Source organism: Anser anser (genome assembly GCF_964211835.1).
Source record: "Anser anser genome assembly, chromosome: 2".
NCBI classification, from domain to species: Eukaryota; Metazoa; Chordata; class Aves; order Anseriformes; family Anatidae; genus Anser; species Anser anser.
This window is the reverse complement of record NC_139721.1, coordinates 112,351,444-112,371,440: the sequence shown is the minus strand read 5'-3', so window position 1 is coordinate 112,371,440 and position 19,997 is coordinate 112,351,444. Positions and strand designations below refer to the sequence as shown.

Here is a 19,997-nt window from a genome sequence, read left to right as displayed (position 1 = left end):
TGGCTTCCAATGTTCCTAGGTTTGGCCTATCACATGAGGAGAGATCTCAAGAGGGGCAAAAGGGTTCTAGAGCTGTTCCTTCTCCAGCTGTGCCACAGAATTTCAGAAGAGATTGTTTAAAGGCTCTTTTTGAATATCATTATAGATGGTAACTTTAACAAAGCCCATTCAAATCAATGCATTTGATAGAGACTTTCATTGCCCTTCATCTGTGGATAGAAATGTGACTGATGTCTACCAGGACAGCGTATCACCTAAACCCTCTTCTTGTTCTCCAAGTATTTATTGGTAAATCTAATTTTGAAGCTATTTTTTGCATGCCTAATGTTGTAAGTCTATTAATATTCAGCCTAATGTGTTCCGTATAAGCAAACAAATCCATTTTTCAGAAGGGCATGAGTAAATCTATAAACTGAAGATGACTTTCTAATGTGGGCAGTAAGACTATTTAAGTTTTCCCAAAAGTTTCTCTGCTACTTTGCCTGGTTTTCACACAAATGAAACTATTTTGGCAGAGCTATGATAGGAATTAGTGAGAATAAGTAAAGTATAGTCAACACGTACTTATGCCATATTCCTCTGTGGAATCAACAAGAAGTGGGAAAAGGTTTAGAGAGAAAGTAGAAAGTTTAACTTCCTTAGATAGCATGGCTTAGTATATAAAGTACAAGTACCTTCATTCTACATTCAGCTTTGTCATGTCATGTCATGTCTACATGTTGGTCCTTGCTTGGTCATGTCAAATATTTGTGCCTTAGTTCTACCTCTGCAGGTAATATAAGAATAAGCCTCTTTATTTCCATGGCAAACTACAGCTAAATAATAACGTTACCTTAAGCAAGATGAGTTTCCAATATTGTAGCCCCATCTGCATTGCAAATGTGAAATAAGACATCAGGCAGGTTTCAGGTACAAGTATGGTTTTGGTAGCTTGGGGTGTTATCTGAATGAAAATTACTAGATATGGCTGTTGGCAAATTTGCAAAGCTTTCTGACCACTGTGCCAATAGCGGTCAAGGGACACGGCCATTCTCAGCCAAACAGCAGCCCCCTGTGAAGAATACTGTAAGCTTGAGTACATTGTTTCATTTGCATACATTGAGACAACTGGCAGCTGTGCTATGGTACAGGAGGCATCAGTGCAAGCTGGAAGAAAGATGATGAAATATGGGGGACTAAGAAGCCAGCAGTTTCTTTGCAGAAGTTGGAGTCTGTCTGTAATAATACTGGTGGGATTTGCTCAATTTTATTTTTAGAAGCTCATGCTCAATTAGTTCAGTATTTTCCACAAGGATGATGTAGAACTGCATAAATCTGATGTATTTTTTTTCCTGTCTTTTGACAATGCATCCATACACTCATTATGATTTTGTAGGCGTAGCTTTTATTTCCCATATAGATGAGTGGGCTACTCACTGTTCTTTTCCCAAGTCTGTTTGCTATGTTTTTTCCAGGTAATATGTCATTATGTACGGAGAGATTATTAGCAATAACTGGGTGAAGCGGGCAGCACACATGTGGTTAAATACTCAGATATTCCCCTTTCTTACCACAAAAAAAAAAAAAAGTGTCTGTTACAAGTAAATTGTAAGGAAACACGATATATGCACGTAGTATGTATATACGCTGTATGTATATACACACTGTAGTACTCTATACTATCTATCTATATACTTATACATATGTCTATATTAATTCAGGCAGCTGAGCAGAGCAAGGACCCTAGAGCAGTTTCTGGCTTGAAAGCTGCCAGCTGAAATAAAAACTAAATGCAAAAAATAGTGCCTCACAAAAATACCCAGGTGGGATCAAGTAGACCTCATCTAAACTCTTTGTTTATATACACTTTGTGAATGATCCTGTGAAACTCTAAGCAGCTGTACAAAAGTACCTGGTGACACACTTGGTTAACTGGTTTGTTTGTCTCATCACAGGATTTGAGTGAGCTGTAAGAGACAGTGAGGCTCTTAATTCTGACATAGCAAAGGCACATACAGAATGGCTCAGGATCATGTTCCAAGTTTGTCTGGATGTCATTTGAGAAGGGATGTACTGTGGATGAATGCAACTGCTAGTATAGAGACTACAGCCTCCTGGAAAGGGAGAAAGGAGATTTAATGTTGTTTAAGTAGCAGTGTTTGGGGGAGTGCCTGGGGACTCCTGGAGGATAGGCTTTGTGCCAAGCTTGAAAGAGCCTTACAGAGGTAAGTTGAGAATCCATAGTTCCAGAAAACAGTGACTGAAGATAGCCTTGCAAACAGAAAGCAGTGGGTAAGTTGCTATTATCAACTTATAACTGGAAAAACACCAGGGCCAATATTCAGGTTAGGCACTTGGGTCAGGAAGAGTAATATGTCAGTTATTCCCTGCTTGAAAAACGCCAAAATAGCTGGAAAAGTGGGATAAATATTGGGAAGTTGTGGTCTTTTTGAGACAGAGATGCAAAGTACAACCTGCCACCACTGCTGCCTGCTTCTGGGCTCTGGTTCTGTCTCATCCGAGTCACTTGTAGAGCTGTATATATTTCTTCTAAGTTATCTTTGTCCTTAATTTCTCAGAAGTATATTCTTATAATCTGGAAAGACTCAGTGCAAGATTTATGGATGACAGCTCCTTCACAAAAATTATGCTTTATTTACAAACAGACTGGAAATGGTTTTAAACAGACCACCTATCCCACAACAGACACATGTTGCTCAGTACTTTTTAATGGCAGCAAATCAAAATCTTAAGAATGGACATTCAAGGGGTTCCTTGTGGAAGAAATTAGCAGCTGTCAGAAAGCAGTTTATCCTTCTGAAAGCTGCGATGCAGTTTAAAATTCTGTTGCAGACATAGAAAAGAGATTTGCTTAAGGAAGACCCAAATCATCACATGAAATATCTTGCTAAACAAGGGCCTGGACTTTTGAGGACTTTGCAAACTTTTCCTTTTCTTGAGATCTTTTTCTTTTTATCAACTTTGAGAACACCTTCAGTTCCTTTCACACATGCAGGTGAGTCTGAGGGAAAGGGCTGCAGGTACACTGGCCAACATCTTCCATTATGTCCTCCAGCTGAGAAAGAAAGAGAGAGAGAGCGCAACTACATGTTAAGGTTTTCATTTGCATGTTCCTTCTACACATTTTGTTAATACAACATGAAGTGCTGTAACTCCAGGGTGTCTAAAGCACAGTACACATAAATGTATTATATGTTAAGGTGCTTCATATCAACAGCATTCATACAATGAAAACCTGCATCTACAAGGATGAAAGCTGTTAGTGTTGAGGTTTTCCTATCTGGACTTAGGAAATATGTTCTTATTAGTGTTTTGTATCTGAATGGGCTAGATCTTAGATGCTGGAAATACTAACACAAATATTAGAAATAGCGTTTCATTTTACTGGTTTCTCCAGAACAGATGCCTTAGGGCTCCATTAGTGTCCCTCTGTCTTCCTCTACTTTCCCAGTACTTTCCTGTACTTTTCAAAGCTATGTACCACTTGTTGTTTTGTCTTTGCATACTGAGCAGTGAGGCTGATCTGATGGCATGACTGGCTTTGTGGTTCTGCTGTGTTCATTCCTATCCATGTGGTCTTTCTGTGTCAGACTCTGTTCTTCATGATAGTATCCAACCCACCAAGTCAGCCGATACTGCGCAGCTCTGATTTCAGCAGAACAGGCTAAATGAGATTTCTTTTTTTTTTTTCTTTTTTTTTTTCTTTTTTTTTTTTTTCTTCAGTTGTCTCCTTCTTCATCAACAGCAACAGAAGGCAATTCCTCTCTGTGTTTTGTTGTTGCATACCTGACAGTTGCTTTCCCCTTGATTAATTGGAGCAAAAGTCTCAAGCTACTATGGAATAAACAGTTACCATTTGTCAGCTGAGCTCTTGTAATAGGCTCTATACATACTTCACAATGACTTGAGCTAATGTATTTTACCTTGCAACATGGCAGATGAACAGCATGGGTTGGACAATTTTGTCAGGTCTGTTGACAGGCCAAAGCTTGTTAAGCTGCTATAACTGAGTTATAACTCAGTCATGTGGCAGAGCGCTAAATTCCAGTGCGAGTGTCCAGAGATATGCGGTTAGCAGTGGGTAACTGCTCAAAGAAAGGCTCTGTTTGCCTGTGTTTGGTGATGTTATAGTTCTGGCAGAGGCCTCAGAGTTTCTGATGGACACCTTGAAGCAGCAGTTCCTTTTTTTTTTTCAGCCCAGCGTATGTGCTGCATTAGCTTGTAAAGTAAAGCCGTGATGTTCCAATTCTTCCCATAAAGTTAGCATAATAAGGGTCTTGAATTATTTTATTGTTGTTATTTTTAACCAGGTTGGGGAGGGGATGAAGGCTGACAGTAAGGAAGGAAGGTAACAAAAGTAGAAGCAGTAATCAAAGATCTGCTCAGAATTAAATAGGTTCTAGTCATGTACATACATCTGAGCTCTATTTAATGACTTGAAATACTACATAATTATACACCTGCCAATTCTTTTCTTTCTTGTTAAAGACTCACCCACTTTTTTTTGTCTGCGAAAAGTTCATTTAAAGCTGTCTCTCCTGTGCAATAGGAAAAATAACAGTTCATTCAACAGTATAATAAAAATCCTAGAATGTTTTCAAATTTCCCTCTTTTGTGTGCTTTGAGATTGACAACTATATAATTAAGGATAACAAAGAGAGAAGGGATTTAACAAGATTTAGCACAACTTGTACAACTTGGAGTAGCAGGGGGAAAGAAAGTCAAGGGCAGATGCTAAATGAATCCGTGGAATTACTCATCGGAGGTGTGGAGACTTGGTCTGAAGCAGTATTTTAATAATGGAAACAATCACACAGCTGCCTGCATGAAGTATGCTAAGGCCTGTAGACCTGTGCTTCTTGCTGAGGTCAAAAAAGTGACAGAAGAATCTATCACCCAGAATTCTGAACCCTCATTTGTAGGACAGAAATCCCTCCTGGAATGCCAGCAGAAAGCTCCAAAGCATTTTTACTTCCAGGGGTATTTCAGCAGTGTCTTCTCTGGCTTTGCTTTTCCCTATCCACAGCATGTGGATGGAACATGCATGACAGAAACATACTCTACCATGTTCAAGTATAGTGTGCTGTACACGGTGCTTGACATCCTTTCAAAGGTACAGTTTCAGATAAACTCAGTGGAAACCTTATCCTGTGAACTTTGCTTTAGAGAAGTAGGTAAAATAAAGACAAGCTCTGCTTTTTCAAATAAGTTGTTAGTCTTCCTAAGACTATCCATTCTCCTCCAAATCTATTCTTCAATTTGTATCATTTTCTCTCTGTGTCTGTGCTTTATATAAAGTTTCTCAGATTTTTTTCATGTACAAAAATCTAATTTTTCTTGATAACTTTATCAAAACTTTTACACTTATGCAACTCTTTCAATCACACTGTGCATATTTCATATATATGTATCTATCATTATCATTGTTAAAGAGAGCTTGAAAGCCTCTATCCTGACAAAGATATTAAACCTTTCACATCGGTGAAGAAGACAGGAAGTTTTCTGTGACACAGAACAAGATTCTCACATGTTCATTACAAACTTAGCTCAGATATTTTGAAAAGCTATACAGTATCCAAGCAGGCAATCAAACAATTCAGAGCTGTTTTCAAAAGTTCATCCAATTGTCTGAAAATAAAAAGATTATTTTTTTTTTCTGGCAAAGAATATAAATATGTAGACAAGAGTAAAAATTTCAATTCCATATCAAAATTTCCTTCACAAGGAGGGAGGAAAAAACAAAACAAACATGTTTTCTGACCAACCTTAGTATTCACTTGCAAAGATATTCTGACTATTGTGTGCTTATTGAAATAGAAAATACCCAACAAAAATACCCTTCCTGCTTCTTTGTGGGAGCTCAGAAAGTGCTGCTTCACTATCTGAAAGTCCCATTGAGTAAATCCATTTAGTCAAGTCCTGTCTAGACATATTTCCATTGCTTTAAATACGATTTGAGCATAACTCAGTTTCTAATGAAGTTGAAATACAATAGAAAAGCACAGATGAAAGCACATGGTATATCTACATCACTGTTGAAATATCTGAAGCTCTACAAGAAAGTGGAAATGCTGGGTCTTTAGTTGCATATCCATGAATATCACACAGAATAAGCAATTTTTATTTCTTATTTCATTTTCATTGTCAGGCACTGGCTTTCAAAATAATTTCTTTTAAACTTAGGTGCAAAGACGACCTACAGAGCTGCATGGTATTTTTCTTATTTCTTTCCATCCCTTAGCACTGCTGCCCTGCTAACTTTATACTATTATACCTTGCAAAGTCCTTTCTAAGTACATCAGAGTTGAACACCTATTTAATCCTATTTACAACTGCTGCTTTAAAAATTCCTCTGCATATAACAGATACGTGTCTGCTGCCAGGAAGAAAGGGCTATAGGCACAGAATCGTCATCCCACCTTGTCCGTGAGAGTTCCCGTGTGGTATGACAGCATGGCTTCTTGCCAATGCCTAGCCAATGTTATAAAGTGTGTTGCTCTCTCTCTGTCTATAGGATATTTTACTCTTGCCACTTTTGCTATCCTTCCCAGGACTTACATAATTATGGGACAGATCTGCTCCCTGGTGGTTCCCCCAGCTCTGAAGCTGCAGCTGCTTTGGTCTCATCAAAGCAGCTGTGCCCATGGTATAGCTTCATTCCTCACCTATCAAAGACACTGCACTGAGGTGGTTGGAGGAGTAGCTGGCTCCATTGACTTTGCACCAGAAATGTTTAATCCAAGCAGGAGTAAATGGATTTGGGTTTTGCTTTTTCCACAATGATCCTGTTGCTGTGCTTGTTACATATGACTGATGTAGGCAGACGTCTCCCAGGAGGAGCTGGCTTTATCATTTAAACGATTTGGCTTCTTGACAATGACCTTCTAAAATTATCGGTATTTAACCATGCTTTATTAAGTTCATTATCCTGTAGCATCCCAGATGAAAAATAAAAATAACTTTAAAAGTGAACTAATGAATTCCTTAACATAATTAATATTTCAGTTGAGCCTAGCCAAAAATATTTCTAATGCCTAAAATTTCCATGTATCAAAAAATATAAAATAAAATGCAAAGGCAAAACAATCCATGTAGCCACATCTGCCAAGCATAGAACTAATCAATTCTGTCTACAAGGAGAGCTTCAGGACATTATTTGGCCTTTGTTTGTGAAGAAATAGATATGTGGAAAATATAAGGAATTGCCTGCAGGAAGGTCTCACCTGTGGTGAATAAGTATCAGCCCCATTGCTTTTTCACCAAGACTTTGGCTGCAAAGTCTCTTAGGAACATTTGATAAAGTTGTTATGACAGACTCTTCAGCACCCTGGAAATGCTTCCTTTAGGAGAAAAAGAAGTGGTACTAGAACAAGATGTCTGCTACTTCTCTAAAGCTAAGGTCTTTGTATACTTTGAAATGCCAAATTTGCTCTAAATTAAATGCATATTACTTTATTCAGTTCCGGCTATGAATTGTAGTCCAGCTGCTTGTGTAATCCAAAATATCATTATTTTATAGTACAGTTTATTATACAGTTATATTGTTGCAAAGGAATGCATGATTGCTGCCAGGTCTGACTGCTGGTAGTTATAACTGAGATGGTAGAATTGAGCCTCAGTTGTAACTGATCATTGATCTCAATCAAACAGCATGTCTAGACAAAATTCTCATTGACTCTTCCCATCAAAAATCTGTAGGATTCACTTCAGATCTGAACAGTTCTCTGTATCAGTCATTATAATTACAACTTTATTATCTTTGTGGAGAAGTGGGTAACTAGCTTTTCTTGGCAGAGCAAAGGAAACATAATCTGTAGTTTTACAGGCTATGAGTGCATGTATTCTCCAAAGAAAGCTCCAGGTACCAAGAGGGACTCATGAAGAATACCAGTACAAAGCTAATTATCACACAAAAAAAAGAGACCTCAGTCTCAGTACCTCAGAGCATGTTCCTGAATGCCAGTGAACTGTCTGGTTCCTGCTGTATTTGAGCCCCTGAACAAAAACTGTATAAGGAAGCAGTGGCATATTTTTAGCGATTCTGCAGGGGCCAGGACAGTGTCCCACAGGCTGAATTACAGTGAGCTTGGCAACAAGATTGAATTCTGAAGAGCTTTTAATCATACTACTGTCATGCCAATAGTACTGTGACACGTAACAATAAGGAGCATGAGGTAAAACAAGTCGAGCAAAGTGTGAAAAAGGAATGCAAAAAAAAACCCACCATACTCACAAACACACAATAATCATTGTCCAAGCTCGTAAGCCAAACACTCCACATGGCAAAACAGTTTTGTTTTTTTTTTTTGTAACTTTGTCAAATTTACACTTTGTGGGCTGAAATTCTCTATGTTCAGTGGCTCCAAAAGGCTATTATTATCACTTCTTGTTATTATTATTGTTCTAAAAACAATAAGTTCAGGCGTTTCCCAGAACAAGGCTAGGGTAAAACCTATTGTGTTGCCTGCTTTGCCCATGAGACTATTAGCAACTGTTCCTTTAACAATTATTATAGTATGGAGCAAGGTTTTGAGCTCATCTGCCTTTTCACGCCTCCATGTAAAGCCATCCTACATCTCCCAATGTCTTTAGAAATTATATAAATTGGAAATTAGATAAATTTTGTCAGTGAATAAAATCAAAACAGCTTTTTCTGAATACTTACTGCAAAATAAATCTTCTGAATTTTCCAACCACAGTAATTATAGTCCAAGGGCAGTTGTGGGTGGCTGGGATCCTTCTTGTGACTGTAATGCTGGATACTGGAGTGGACAGAAGCTGGGAAGCAGAAGTGGGTGAAGGAAAGGTCCAGCAAGGAAGAACATCTAGGATTTGGATCTGTGGGATGTACGTCTCCTGGGACAAGAGATGGCAACTGAAGCCATTAGCTAAGGGACAAGTAACTGACAGGAGATGCAGAAGATCTGAGAGAGTCTTGGACTATGAAGTAGGAAAAGTACACAGAGACAAAGTGGGGAAAGGAAAGTGCAGAAAACACCATAAAGTTTCAGAGGGAGAAGAGTAGAGCTGGGAATGAAAATTATATGGTCTGAAAGGGATTGGGAAATAGTGCTGGAAAGGAAGGGGAAAAGGAAGGAAAAGCAACCTGATGAGCAAGGACCATGGGACTGAGATGCAGACGGGGGTCCTGGCCAAGTCGCAGAGGACTGGAGCAGGGATGAGAAGGCAGGGATTGGGAAAACCATTACTAAGACAATGACAGAGCAGGAGTGAGAGTGTGTGGGAGGGACAGACTCTACCAGCTGTGTAGGAATGGGTGGGAGCCAGAAGAGGGAAAGGCTGGTTGGAAGGGTCAGTGATTCTGTAACATGCTTCCCTCCACAGCCCTTAGGGGAAGCAAATGCAGCATTTTTCATTCAAGATGTAACCTTTTTCTTTTTTTTTCAAATAAAAATGATACATATATATACACATATATTTGCCTCCCAGAGAATAGAATTTCTGAAGTGTTATCATCATCTGGTGCTTCACTTGCCTACCTGGCAGAAAAGCTTACATCTGGCGTTTTCAAAATTCATTTGAACCTGTCATTTACCAAATTTTGCAACCTGATATTTTTAAATGTTGCTTTTATGCATGTATATATGTGTGTGTGCATGTTCCTAGTTATAAACACGTATACATGTCAGAGCATATATCAGTTCCATAGTGTTGTGCATCAGCAAAAACATACTGCTTTGTATCTATATCTTATTTGTACATAGATTTAATTTAGAATGAAGTAAGCTCCACGAAATTTTCTGGTGGAGATAATTTTCAGGACATGGGATTTTTCTGTAAGGAGTGGTAAGTGTATTAATTATGATACAGATAGAGAATTTAGTTGCTTATATTGTCATTTGTTAATCATTAGTCTCCAAATACACTGAGCTATCTTGACTTGGCAATCATCACATCTGTTATTAGACTGTGAAAATGTTCTTGCAGCTTGGGAAGTTGATGTAGTTATTTTTTTTGTAAACTGGGAGATGGATTTCTATATTTATACAGTTTTGAGAAATCAATATTTTAGCAGGAACTGGTGGTCTTTTAAAATATATGCTTATGCTACAAATAACACCAGAAAACACCAGAAAAAAGAAAAAAAAAGGCTTTCTTTAGCTATTGTGGTAAACAGATTGAAAGTGATTGTGGGAAGGGTGAGTTTTATTACTCTTTGCAAATCCAAAATCCTGATTGAAATTATCATCTAGGTTATTGCTTTCTGCATATTCCCATAGTTCTTTTACCAGGATCTTGGCCAACATAGTAGGTCAGACATTAGTCGTTCATTTTCCAGTACCATTGGCTTCAGCAAGATTTATTTTAACAGGAGCTTCACTACCATTTTCTTTCCAGCCATGGAAATATCCCCCTCCTAGTGACAACTTATCCACACTGAGCAGTGAAAAGCTGAGATTCCAAAAGGAAATTAGTTGGGCAAGAATCCATGAGACAGGTGGTGGGATGAAGCTGGGTAATGAGTTTGGACATTGCTAAACCTAAAACTGAATTGGATGATCCTGCCTCAGGAAGAGGGATGTATTTATGACATCACAGCCTGTCAGTAGCCTTTATGAACAACATGCATATTTGAAGGAGGTGTATTGCCACTCTGCAAGAACACTGTTACCAATGTTCCTTTCCTTCCCAAGCCATACTAAACACTGATGATTTTTCAACAGTGTGTTATTTTAGTCGACTGAAATGGGGGAGTAAATATTTAAGTAAGATTTGTTGCCTCTATGTGGCTTCTGGCTATATTGCCAGGAAGTGCAGATTGTGTTTGCAGTGTGGGTTTTTTTTGTTTGTTTGTTTTTTGTTTTAGACTATGCCTGTAGGAGCTGAGCTGAACTCTTTCCACATACACTAATAAAAAGCCATTAGGCACTGCATATTAGAATCACAGAGTCACAGAATTGTGAATTGTGGGGTTGGAAGGGACCTCTAGAGATCTTCGGGTCTGACACCCCTGCCAAAGCAAGTTCCCTAGAGCAGGTTGCCCAGGTAGGCGTCCAGACGGGCCTTGAATATCTCCAGAGAAGGAGACTCCACAACCTCCCTGGGCAGCCTGTCCCAGTGCTCCGTCACCCTCACCATGAAGAAGTCCTTTTGCATGTTGGCGCGGAACTTCCTGTGCTCCATTTTGTGGCCATTGCCCCTCGTCCTGTCCCACAAACCGCTGAAAAGAGGTTGGCCAAATCCCCCTGTCTCCCACACCTCAGGTATTTATAAATATTGATAAGATCCCCCCTCAGTCTTCTTTTCTCAAGGCTGAACAGACCCAGGTCTCTCAGCCTTTCTCCATAGGGAAGATGCTCCAGGCCCCGTATCATCTTTGTGGCCCTCCACTGGACTCTTTCCAGGAGACCCCTGTCTTTTTTGTACTGCGGAGCCCGGAACTAGACACAGTACTCCAGGTGAGGCCTGACCAGGGCAGAGTAGAGGGGAAAGAAATAATTAGGAATGCTCTTTGAATAAAGCATATCAAAAGAAATAACTTAAAATATAATATAATGTGTAGATAGCGTAGCGCCTCAGCTGTATTTTGCATCTTTTTCTTATTACTAATGGTTTGTGAAAATATCAGTGTTCTTACATTTATTTGAAATTATTTACAGTCAGAACAGATATCTGTGAATTGAATCATATTCTTTTTCTGAATATCTGAGCTTAAAATTCTAATTCCCTAGCTTAGTGATGACTTGATGTACAAGCTAGTTCCTGGACAGAATAAGTGCCATGCCTAGATTCAAAGCATATGGTACAAATTCTCATGTGAACAAATACAGAACTGGATTTCTTTGACCAGTTACCAATATTTGTTTAAAAAGAATAATCTTCATGGAGTTTCTTGCCACAAAGCACATTCACTGCAACAGGGGTGTATGGCCTGGGACTGATCCATTCACCCCCTTTATGGCATCAGACTTTCTATAATATGAAAATATGAAGCAGACTGGGAGTCACTGTACTACAATATTGGTGGAAAATAAACACAAGCTAAGTGAATTCATTAGAAACATTAAACAAACATTTGCACAAAATCTTCTGCAGTATTTGCCTACCTCTTATTCAAACCACTGACACAGAAGGAAATGCTCCAAGCCAAATGGGTCTTGAAACCATTTACACCATTGTTCTTGTACTAATAACATAGTGGATTTATTACTTTCAGAGCATTTTATTGTTGTTTGTGCACTACCTGGGGCTTTTTGAATTCATTATGGTTGCCATTCTATATTCCTATCTGAGAAATGCTCATCTTCTTTTCTGGTAATCTTGCCATGTTTCCCATAATATTTCCCTGTATCCTATATTCCATACTTTGTATTAGAAATGAATGATATAATAATAAACGGTAAACCTTATTGTCATTCATTTATGTGAATAACGACTATTCTGCATTTGGAAGTGCACAAAAAATGCTAATAACCACTTGTAAAAATCAGACATTGGGTGCAGTTAGTCTTCTTTGTCAAAGAAGACATCCTCATTTGCATTTGTATCTTCCTTCTTTGCTGCCTGCACAAAGGCAAGTGCAGATGCTTTGAATACTGCAACTTGCAGCCCTAAGGGAGGGTTGGAGTGTTTTGGCACTCCAGATTTCATTGCACAGTGGGAACATTTCTCCTGTCAGAGGCCCATGTAAGTAATGGTTTCTAAAGCAAGGAGGGCACCCTGGGCTCATAAAGAGTGGACAGTTGATGATTAGGACAGCATTCTTCAGCTTTGTCTGCTTTTCTAGACCATGGTGCCACCCCTTGGCCTTACTTGAGCCTGATGCCGGTAGCTTGCAGAGCAACATGGCTGAAGGAGAGGCATTTTTCCAGAAAATGCTGGGATGAGCTTAAGCCAACCTGAAAGTATTACAGGGCCAGGTACAGGCTCCTCTGTTGATGCAGTCTGGCTGACAAACCCCCAGTAGGATGCTTTGGGCCAGACCATCCATCTGTGGGACCAGAGAAGGAATAAAGAGACGTGTTTCCCTGATTCCTTTATCTAAGTGTCCAGGCACCCATAACTAAAATATCAACTAAGACACCACTTTTGAGGAACAGGGATTTTACTGAGAATATTTATTAATTTCTCTGTCTCTGTCCACCCATCTTCTTTGCCAAATCACAAAAATAAAATAAAATAAAATAAAATAAAATAAAATAAAATAAAATAATACAATACAATACAATACAATACAATAAAATCAGCAACAATTTCTCTGGAGAAATAACCTGCGGCACTTTGCTGAGAGCAGAATTGAAGGTATAGGAAAGGAACAAGGAGAGAGATCATCCTTTACTTTAGCAGGGTCTTATGCAGAGTTTCAGCTGAGATGATATAGACATGGATTTTATTTATTTATTTATTTATTTATTTATTTATTTCCCTCCAAAGAAAGTATTGAGGCATTTCTGAGACTTAGCATTTATTTTGTTTCTAGAAAACACCCAGTTAAGGAGCCACTTATTTTCTACAGACTTGCATAAAGCTTTCCATAACGGGTAGAAGTGGATATGTATCTTGGGACACATTAGACACTCATTCATTTGGACTCATTTTGTGAATAAGAAAGGAATGGTATTTGCAGGAGGGAGAATTAGAAAGAGAATGTCTTTTACATCAGAAGGAAATTACTTTTCAGACAGATTTAGTCTTGGACATCCTGCCTCTGGCCTGCAACTGGAAATAGTCTGAAACTGTGTCTTTTTACTTAGTACAGGTTCAGTAACATCAATGGATATAAAATATGCATTGAAGGACAGTTTGTAATGATAGCCTAGGTATTATGTATCTCAGTAACATCCAAGTACAAGACTCTTTCTTTGACTCCCACTTCAAGTGCTTATATGGAGAGGTGAGAAAAGAAAAAAAAAAGTGCACTTATGAAGTTTTATCTGTAGTCTAAGTGTCTAGTGCACAGACAAGTTGGCTTAGCATAGCTGTCCTTGATTCAAAGGACAACATATTACAGAACAGCTGAGAAAGGAAGAGAGCTCTGGAGATCACCAGGTCTGACTCTGCTGCACACAGGTTGCTCAGGACTGTGTCCAGCTGAGCTTTGAATCTCCAAGGATTGAGACTCCACATGTCTAAGAGACGTCTTTCAGTGTTTGACCATCTTCACAGTAAAAAAAAAAAAAAAAAAAAAAAGCCTTTTTCTTATATTTAATTGTAACATTTAATGTCATTATGGTTAATGGAATATTGCCTCTTGTCCTGTCACTGGAAACACAGAATCATAGAATCAAAGAATATCCCGAGTTGGAAGGGACCCATAAGGATCATCAAGTCCAACTCCTGGCACCGCACAGGTCTGGGCAAAAGTTTAGACCATGTGACTAAGTGCACAGTCCAATCTCTTCTTAAATTCAGACAGGCTTGGTGCAGTGACTACTTCACTGGGGAGCCTGTTCCAGTGTGCGACCACCCTCTCGGTGAAGAACCTCTTCCCGATGTCCAGCCTAAACTTCCCGTGCCTCAGCTTAACACTGTTCCCACGGGTCCTGTCACTGGTGATAATGGAGAATAGGTCACCTGCCTCTCCACTCCCCCTCGCGAGGAAGTTGTAGACTGCGATGAGGTCTCCCCTCAGCCTCCTCTTCTCCAGGCTGAACAGGTCAAGTGACCTCAGCCGCTCCTCATATGTCTTCCCCTCTAGGCCCTTCACCATCTTCATAACCCTCCTCTGGACACTCTCCAACAGTTTAATGTCCTTCACACATCATCAAACATCATCTTCTTTAGTCTACCCCTTCCCTTAGGTATTTATATATTTTGATAAAATTCCCTTTTGTACCTTCTCTTCTACAGGCTGAAGAGTTTCAGCTCCCTCAGCCTCTCGTCTATGTCAGATGTCAGATGCTCCAGTTCCTTCATTATCTTTGGTTTGTTGTTGTTGTTGCTGGATCTACTCCAGTATGTCCATGTCTCTCTTGTACTGGTGAGCCCAGAACAAGTCCTAGCACTCCAGGTGTGTCTCACCAGGGCTGAGGAGAGGTAAAGGATGACCTCCCTCAACCTGTTGGTGATGCAATACCTAATGCATGCTAGGATGCTTTTGATGGTGTGCATCTAAAAGCTGAGGGAAGTAATATACAAACTCATCATATTAATGCTATCTGATAGCATTTGGGGCACATCTCTGGACTATGCTAAAGTGCTTCTACACAGGGCACTTCTGTTATCTAGTGCAGTTCCATGAGAATTGTTGCTACTTTGGGCCTTAACATAGAAAAGATTAAGTTTCTGTTCCGGGGGAATATGTGCATAAGAACCTTATAGGCAGGACTGTTTGCTTTTATCAGGAAAAGCTCTGCAGAATGTGGTTTTGGGGAATGCCAGAGCACCTAGGGAGCTAAGGTGTTCGTGAGGTACTCTGTGGTAGACACTCTAGAATATGTTACAGCAGCAGGTACCTGGTGGCATCATTCATAGCAAGAGAAATCCCTGCCCATGTGTCTGCACATGGGAATAGGATGGATAAGGCACTACTCCAGAGGGGAATTCTCCAGAAAGTTATTTTTCCAGTCACCTCTAATGAGTTTTCATCAGTGTGTGTACTACAATAATGTTGTCTGGCAAAACCTAAGCTCTCATCAGCTGTCTCCATGACTTCAGGCCTGCATGCAGCCTGCGTGACCTCCTTAGCAAGGCACCCTGCTGCTTGTCAGGGCAAAACCCTCTGCCAAAATTCCTTCCACCAAGTCTCATACCCTATATCTGCCTCTTTTTTTTTTTTTTCCCATGTGCTCCCTATCCCAAAACCTGACTTGCATTAACAGCTGGAAGAGTTCATCTTCCAGAGTAGGATCTGTGTCTTTCCACCAGAAGTTTAATTTACTGTTCTGGCAAGCTGACAACACGTGCACACAAGGGCTTAGGAAGAGCAAGCAAGTTCTCCCACAGTCTGCCACGAATTAATTGATAGAGCAGTATACAGAGTAATGCATCATGATGAACCAGCAGTCAATCTGCTGAAACCCACCCTCGTGTAAGACTAATCCAGCAGTAGGACTTTGCACTAGGCCTTCTTTACATGGCCCACATAAATCCACAGTGAAAGTCTACTTACAGGTAATGCTCTCTGTTTGGTTTTGGTGACTGACATCTGGTCTGAGCACCTGGGTTGCCTGTAGCCAAATATGAGTCTTTCCTCAGCAAAATTCAACCCGTTTCTGCATGCTCCCTATTCTACTTTGCCTGTGTGCTTCAGGGAGGAGATGTCATGAGTCTGTGCTGGGTTGTTCTGCCATCATTTCCAGCAGAGCAGTCCCTTCATTGATGGGGACAGTGGCGGTCAGTCATCAACTAAGTATTTCTGCCAGCCTCCTCATTACCAGATGGACAGCTTTCAGCCTGAGCTAGTGTACAAGGTTAGCCTTTAACATATGCCGCTATTCCTGCAAGCAAGTAAAGAATTAAGCCTGTGTTTGCAGTGTTGCAATAAAATTTTGACTAAGGGAATGGTCTGGCTTGCTCGGTGCATCTTGCTCCAAATAGTTTCTGTGTATTGATTAGCTGGGGTTGGCTCAGACAATCTGGATGGATTTTAAAAGCCTCTTGACAGCACATGGTCCATGAAGGAAGAGCAAAGAAATAGTGAAAGACCAACAAACTGCCTCTTTAAACAGCTTAGAGCTAGCAAGTCTTGACGATCTTCTTAAATCCTTTTTTTTTTTTTTCCCTAGAAGGACAGCCCTGGAGTCTGGGTTCATTGAAAGGTAGAAGCCACTCTAACCACAAACCTCTGAGCTGCTCTAGCCTGTGCTAGGATGACCGACCCCACCTTCCCTCCCTCCTTCATCCCCTTCCTACCCATCTGGGATAGAATAAAACTCCATTCAGGGGGGGATTTTCAACTGTGACTTTAAACAAACCAGCACTACCAAGGATGAGGTAGTGTCCCAGCATGTTTTACCTCCTGGGTCAGCTGAGTAGAACGCAGTTTACAGGATGTGGCTTGTTTAGTGATTTAAAATTGGACATCCTGTTTTCTTTGCATGGATGTCAGCCTGTGGTAGCACTTAAAAGCAGAGATTTCTCAAGGGTCCTTGGCCAAACTGTCTTCTTTCCCCTGTGCCCATGCACTTCATTGGTTTTGGTGGGACTGTGCCAAGTTACATTGGTTGAGAATCAGGCACAGCCTTTCCAGAGAGGAAAAGAGAACTGGAAATGGCAGTCCTGCTCAAATTAAGTTAAATTCAGTCTCTCTCTCTCTCTCTCTCTCACCCACTGAAATTGCATACAAGAAGTTCCTTTCATACCATCTGGTAGGGAATAAAAAACACCCAGACCCATTCATTGCCTCTGCTATGAGATTTCCCTGCTCAGGTAAGTACAACCTGCATGTTTACCCTTCTGCCACCTATGCCAGGACTGTGCCTGGCAAACAAATATGTCTGTGGTAGTCCTCTTCTGTCACTGTTTTGTACCAGTGTCTTCACATTGTTCTTTGGTTTTGTGTGTCAGATGCTGCAGGTAGTTATCAGGTAACTTCTGTATGGCAGAAACATTGAAAAAGCCTGGGAATGCTTGGTTTACATTATCTGCCAAAAACAAACTTACCACATAAGGACAAAGATCTTCAAAAAGCCAGTGAAACTGTCAAAAAAACAAGAAGCAGTTTGGGAGAGAGTGTTATATCCTGAAAATCTGCATTTGAGAGGGTGTGGAGAGACTATCTTTGCCTAGAAAACTGTTGAGCAGAATGAAAACCTCATTTGTATGCTTGAGAGGTACAGTATCATTGGATGGTATTTTGTGTGAACAAGCTGGTAGCTCATACCACCACTGACTGTTCATACTAGTTTGTCAATGTGATCTGTGGCTCATACAATAAAAGATAATTTAATAGGCTTGCTAAAAATCCATTACTAAATGAAATATTTAACATACTGGCAGTCACATCATGTCTGCCTTCAGTCCTGGATAAAGGTACTCAAAAACTGTAACGTAACTTTGCAGGGCTAACTCCTAGTAATATAATATATATAATACATGCCATCTATTTAATTCTTACAGAGAAGTTTTGAAAACCTATGTCACAGAACTGGTGGCCCTTCCCCTTCCCCTTATTTTTCCCTTTTCCCCATATTTTTTTCCCTTCCCTTCCCTTCCCTTCCCTTCCCTTCCCTTCCCTTCCCTTCCCTTCCCTTCCCTTCCCTTCCCTTCCCTTCCCTTCCCTTCCCTTCCCTTCCCTTCCCTTCCCTTCCCTTCCCTTCCCTTCCCTTCCCTTCCCTTCCCTTCCCTTCCCTTCCCTTCCCTTCCCTTCCCTTCCCTTCCCTTCCCTTCCCTTCCCTTCCCTTCCCTTCCCTTCCCTTCCCTTCCCTTCCCTTCCCTTCCCTTCCCTTCCCTTCCCTTCCCTTCCCTTCCCTTCCCTTCCCTTCCCTTCCCTTCCCTTCCCTCCCCTCCCCTCCCCTCCCCTCCCCTCCCCTCCCCTCCCCTCCCCTCCCCTCCCCTCCCCTCCCCTCCCCTCCCTTCCCCTCCCCTCCCCTCCCCTCCCCTCCCCTCCCCTCCCCTCCCCTCCCCTTTCCCTTTTATTTCCCTTCCCTTTCCATTTTCTTTCCCTTTTATTTCTATTTTCTTTCCCTTTCCTTTTCTTTTTCTTTTCTTCTTTTCTTTATTTTTTTTATTTTTATCTTACCGCTTTTGCTTTCCCACTCTAACCACATCTTCATGTTTCACTGTCTTGTGCAAAGAAGTTTCTCTTTAGCCTCTGCACAGAGCTGGCAGTGGGACAGCGTAATGCAATGAGCTGTCTGGGGTAGAAAATGTCCGACTGCAAGGATCAAAGTTCTTCTTCAAAGAGACAGAAAGTCAATATTGTGTAATGTCTGAGTTCCTCGTGACCTCCACAGCAGAGAAATGGCAAGAAAGATGAGCTCGTGACTATGAGGCTAGTCTGGGGATCTGGTGACTGGTTTCAGTCTCTGCTGCAACCTACCTCCCTGAGTGTCAACAAGTCCCTTAAAGCTTGCTGGATTTTTGAACATCTATGCAGATGTGGGACTTTTCACATGGGTTTTAAGAATTCTGAAAACTTGTCAAGGAATTATCTGCCTTCTTTAGAACCAAAATACTCTTCAAGAGTTGGATGTTTTCTTCTCCTAGTGCCTCCATGCCTATTGGTAAAATAGGACTGATAGTGGTTTCTTGCCTTGTAGATGAGACAAAAACTCTGTTGGTGGTGGAGCTGTACAGACAGTGCTGCACTATATGGGTGTCATAAGGAGAGAAAATGTGCTATATTTGGATCTAGGGCATGGAGATGCTCATGAGCAGCTTATTTAAAGCCCATTCTCATGAGCCCCCTCTGAAATAAATGAATGGTGCTTGTATATGAAAATTAGTGTTATGTATATTTGTTTAAAATGAGTAGGTTCATTTTTGGTGATGAGAAAAGAATATATATTAAAATACCCAGGCACAAACACATTTTAATATTTTTCTTGGCACCAGTGGGCTCTTTTTCAGTTGATTTTGTCAGCCACATTTCCTTTCTGAACAGAGGTTACATACAACAATTGGATGAACAATTGTAGAAAACTCTCACGGGGGCATTCTTGAAGCCAAGCCTGCATGAGATCATGTTATAAGTGTGGCTTGGCTGTGCTTTTATTCAGTAGGTGATCTCATTCATTTAAAGTACTAATCATTTTAACAGTGAATAACTGCAGCTATCCAAAAGTATAGCAAAAAGTGATCTTGCAAGATTTCCTGTGAGTTTTGCACAGAAACATCCATTTCTGTGCTAGCTGATTGGACACAAACTGTGTACTGCTGGTGAGACAAAGGAATAAAGTAAGCTTAATACAAGCAAATAAGATTATTGACTACAGCAATGGTTTTACCAAGTTCATTGTGTTTTATTTAAATGTGTATTTTATAGGCTGCTTATAGATTGTTTGCTTTTGGGAAAGAGACCATGTAAACATCTGCATTTCTACAGTTTCTGTTTCACTGGGGTTCTTGCTGGGGCCCCTGGATACTATCATGGT

At 40.4% G+C, this 19,997-nt stretch overlaps 2 long non-coding RNA genes across 2 annotated transcripts in view; one reads left to right on the top strand and one right to left on the bottom strand.

Annotated features, from left to right (window-relative positions):
• Positions 1-1,179: 1,179 nt before the first annotated feature.
• Positions 1,180-9,684, bottom strand: LOC310895693. The gene is made up of 3 exons (XR_014580870.1): positions 9,107-9,684; positions 8,666-8,856; positions 1,180-3,055 (listed from the first exon to the last, which is right to left on the bottom strand). It is a non-coding gene; the product is annotated as an uncharacterized lncRNA (long non-coding RNA).
• A 1,681-nt stretch (positions 9,685-11,365) lies between these two features.
• LOC310895694 overlaps positions 11,366-19,997 on the top strand; it is a 59,508-nt gene continuing 50,876 nt past the window's right edge. Inside the window, exon 1 of the long non-coding RNA XR_014580871.1 lies at positions 11,366-17,331. This is a non-coding gene — a long non-coding RNA (uncharacterized lncRNA). The remainder of the gene's footprint in view (positions 17,332-19,997) is intronic.